Here is a 4,711-nt window from a genome sequence, read left to right on the forward strand (position 1 = left end):
AAAGTGCTGAGTACCTAGAATTTTTTTTGTGCTTAAGGTGCTTGGATGGGACTGCAACCCTGATGGTTTACCAGGACTTTCCAGACACTGCAATACTGACCTCAAGGCTGCTCATGGGTTAAATCACACATCAGGTTGAGCTAAGCTTCTTGACACTGCAGCTATTTTTGATTGTAGTTTTCCTCCGTACGTTAATTCTTTTCCCCTCAAGTCTATCATGTGCATTTACAAATAATAATGTTCCACAATTTACTGCTAAAATAATGGTGAGCTTACTGCACATAATGCTATCAATCAAAGGTAAAGAGTTCTACCCACTCAGCCATTATTCATGCTGATACTGATGTAACTTCTTCCCAATGTTCTCACTGGGGCCATCAATGAAGTAATTTGTCATCTTCAAGTCGCTTGATTCTTCACACACAAGTTTTGCACATTTCCCATCTTGTTGAATACTCTGCCCACAGGCTGGTCTTTATCAATTGTTCATCAAAACCATGGCTAAAAGACATGATTTTTTTTTAAAAAAAAACTTTATTCCAATCTAATCAAGTCAAATCAAATTCAATTCAGAGTCCCAACAAGTTGGGACATCCCGATCCAAGCTGACAAGACAGGGCTCTCACCTCCTGTTTTGGGCTTGATCTACATGATCCAAACTGATTGGAGTAGGTATAGCTCCTCCTCCAAGGTTTGATCTCATTTGCATCTTAACCAAAAGGCTGAGATGCTGCTTTCAAAAATTGCTTCAAATGAAGTTAACATGTAACCTAATGACTTCAACCAAGCGCAGCATGTTGATACTACACTTGATCTTAGCCAAAAGGCCCAGATTTTTAAAAAAAAATTTATTCCAATCCAATCAAGTCAAATTAAATCCAATTCAGAGTCCCAACAAGTTGAGACATTCCTGATCCAAGCTGACCAGACAGGGCTCTCATCACCTGTCTTGGGCTTGATCTACATGATCCAAGCCGATAGGAGTATGTGTAGCTCCTCCTCCAAGGCTTGATCTCATTTGCACCTTAGCCAAAAGGCCGAGATGCCACTTTAAAAAATTGCTTCAAATGAAGCTGAAATGTAACCCAATGACCCCAACCCAGTACAGCATGTCAACACTACACCTGATCCTAGCCAAAAGGCCGAGGAGCCGAGATTTTTTTTAAACTTTATTCCAATCCAATCAAGTCAAATTAAAGCCAATTCAGAGTCCCAACACGTTGGGACATTCCCGATCCAAGCTGACAAGACAGGGCTCTCACCTCCTGTCTTGGGCTTGACCTATATGATCCAAGTTGTTTGGAGTAGGTGTAGCTCCTCCTCCAAGGCTTGATCTAATTTGCATCTTAGCCCAAAGGCCGAGATGCCGCTTTAAAAAATTGCTTCAAATGAAGCTGAAATGTAACCTAATGACTTCAACCAAGTGCAGCATGTCAATACTACACTTGATCTTAGCCAAAAGGCCGAGAAGCGGTGTAGCTCCAGATTTTTACTACAGACTGGCTGGTGTTCAGTAGGCCTCAGCTGAAACAGGGTTCTTACCCTGTGCTATTGACTAATCTGATCCACATGTTAGTCATCTAGCCAACTGAGCTAACCAACCTTCCCCCCCACCCCAACATGAACAGGACATCAAATGTTTCTGATAGCTAGGTGGCTGCTTTGGAGAAGTGTTTTCTTCAGGAGTATTACATGCCAGACACTATATATACGTGTTAATGATTAGTATTTTTTCAAGTCTGCTGTTCTGCAGTTCTATCATTTTGGTGGCCATTATATGGAATCATTCCTTTTATCTGAGTAAGAATGGGACAATGTTGACAATGAGGGAGGTTTCTAAGCACTCAGGAATAGTCAAGTAATGGTGAAGTGAGGAAAACAGCCCTGCTTCCACTAAACTGCAATAAAAGCAGAGAATGCTGGAAAGATGCAGCATCTGCAGAGAGGGAAAACAGAGTTAACGTTTCAAGTCTATTTAATTACAGCTATACTTCAGAGTCATACGGACTCGATGTTAAATTCATTTCTCTCCAGAGATGTTGCCAGGGCTGCTGAGTTTATCCAGCATTTTCTGCTTTTATTTCAGATTTCCAGCACCTGCAATATTTTACTTTCACTTCTTTAAGTGGTTGTTGTGAGACTGACGGGTGTTAATTTCCTGGGGCTGGGCTGGTTTCTCCGGGCTATGCTGGTTTCTCGGCGGGTTTCTCCGGGCTGGGCGGGTTTCTCGGCGGGTTTCTCCGGGCTGGGCTGGTTTCTCGGCGGGTTTCTCCGGGCTGGGCTGGTTTCTCGGCTGGTTTCTCCGGGCTGGGCTGGTTTCTCGGCGGGTTTCTCCGGGCTGGGCTGGTTTTATTGCTACCCTGCCTCTGGCTGCTGTACGGGCTGAGGGCTGTAGTGCACTCCTGCAGATGTCGCTCCTGTCAGTGGAATGTGCATTTTCCCCAGTACAGAGCCAGCCCAGATCCCGCTCTCTCTGTACGTGCTCTCACTCACACAGGCAATGGCTCCGTGCACAGCTCCCGGTGAACACAGCAGCGGCGGAACTTTGTCCATGCAGCCAGAGCCAGCGATTTTTCGTGAAGCCGGCACCAGAGAGAGCAGCAAGTTCCCGGTGTTTGGGGTTGATACTTTCTGCTTCTGGCCAGAGAGAGGAGAGCGCCAGTGCTTTCATGGGAAAGGCTTTTCTGCATTGTGTGTTTGTGCTCAGTGTGGCACATCTTCCCGGGAAGAGTGCAGGTAAGTCATGGACTAGTTGTGATTTCTTCAGGAAATATTGGCGGGTTTCGCAGCTCCTCTGAGTCTCACTCGGGTTAGTTCAGCGATGCCTTTGTGAATTGTTATAAATAACGCGCTGGAGATGGGGGAGACCTTAACTGGACTCTCTGATCAGAGAAATCATTGTGAAATGTAACTGGTCCTGGAAGAGTGTCACACAGTATGGCCTGAAGACTACTACTTTCAAAGAAACCTGCTTCATATAATGAAGTGCCTTTTTCTCTGTCTCTCTCTGTTTTCCTCAAACTCTGAGCAGATTTCTGGGTTCCTCTCATCTCCAGCTCTTTGCCACTCAGATGGTGAGCAGTGACTAATGGAGAACTCAGCCTGTCCTGACCTCGCCCAGTGACACCCGACACCCCCCCCCCCCCCCCCAATACTTTCAAATCAGCATCACAGAGCTATGCCCGGCTTCCTCCCGTCATTTTGCGATACTAAAACCAATTCTAGTGTCCAAGGTGCGACCTCAGTGAGCTCATATCTCGGGACAGAGTGCAGCTTGAACCTGGCACCAGCCAGCTCAGCTACTCACTGACTTCTCCAGTTGGGCTATTGGGTAGCCTGGTTTAAATGCCTCCTACATTCCCAGTTCCTGAAACTGGGTAAACTATCAGTGCCTGGGTGCTTCCTGCGGCCTCTGTTCCTGGAATCTGGGAAATACAGGAGAATCCGTTGGCCTGAAAGGTGGGAAAAGTTGTATATTGAACGTGTGCTTCCTGTTTGTACCTTGAACCTTTATCCCCATTCTGTGTTTCACTTTGTGCCACAGGGTTGTGGCATGACAAGGCTCACAAATAGTTATGGCAGCCACTGGCCTGCTAAACTGACTGAGCGCTTTCATGGATCCCACTGCCTGATCCACAAAGATAAATGTCTGTCATCAGTCGTTACTCTGGCAAGTCAGCAAATTCTGTGCAAGAGTCTTTAACCAGGATTACAGCATACAATTCAGATTTTCTTCTACTTCCTCGTTAGTCACAGTTACAGTCCAGAGGGGCATGGTGTTAGGTACAGGTTCTGATGGACATGGTGTGGCCCATCAGACGGGTCCGGGGTTGGGTACCGGTTCTGGCGGGCGCGGGGTTGGGTACTGGTTCAGTTCCGTTTGATTTCTTATCTCTGGGCACAGCACCCTAAATGATACCCTCTGCTTCTTGTGTGTGAGGTTGTAAACAGATCCTATTGACTGTTTTACAAGAAATTGGATTTGGTTATCCCTTCATTGTTACCAAAGCCACCATCTGATGTGTTCTATTGGGATTTCTTCACGAACTCAACAGATTCATTCCCAAGTTTCACTGCACCTTGGTTTGAGCGAGGATTGCAGTTGCTCACAGGAGTTACCTGATCTTCCTGCCTCCGTTCCCACCCTGCATGCTGTCTGCCTGCAGATACCACGCAGATGGAGGCTGGGGTTTATAAAAACATCCTGAAGCTTTTTCCACTTCTGGAATACAATGTCAAAGTAGAGTACTAAGGCCAAAGGTCAGTGATGCATGAGCTAACTCCTAACTTCTGTCTATTTATTCACCATGAAGCCATTTCTGTTTTTACCCTGAAGTCCCGGTTTCCAGATTGAAGCTGGGAATGGGAATTGGCTGACTGTCTGACATTGGGACCAATTGGAGGCAGTCTATTGCAGCCCAGACAGGCAGAGCCAATTCTGCACACCACTGGGTGCCTTCTGGCCCAGGAGGCAGAGCCTTTTGGATGACACTGTGATGTGGAGGGTGCAGTTTCTGAATGTGATTTAAGAGTGGTAACATCAGTCAAAGTTCGCAGTCTTGAGCATAATCCAGTGACTGATCCACTCTTATTTGCAAATATGGCTAGATGAGGTTTAGCTATTAGATGATGCAATTTGAGGACAGCATGGTGGCACAGTGGTTAGCACTGCTTTTCACAGCACCAGAGATCCTGGTTTGATTTCTGGCTT

General features: G+C 46.1%; 1 non-coding gene across 1 annotated transcript; it reads right to left on the minus strand.

Moving 5' to 3' along the window:
- Nucleotides 1–1,283: 1,283 nt before the first annotated feature.
- On the minus strand, nucleotides 1,284–1,475 carry LOC145357180 (U2 spliceosomal RNA). Its single transcript, XR_013889266.1, has one exon. It is a non-coding gene; the product is annotated as a U2 spliceosomal RNA (small nuclear RNA).
- Between the last annotated feature and the right edge of the window lie 3,236 nt (nucleotides 1,476–4,711).

Source organism: Carcharhinus amblyrhynchos, chromosome 22 (genome assembly GCF_965287045.1).
Source record: "Carcharhinus amblyrhynchos chromosome 22, sCarAmb.v2.hapA, whole genome shotgun sequence".
NCBI lineage: Eukaryota > Metazoa > Chordata > Chondrichthyes > Carcharhiniformes > Carcharhinidae > Carcharhinus > Carcharhinus amblyrhynchos.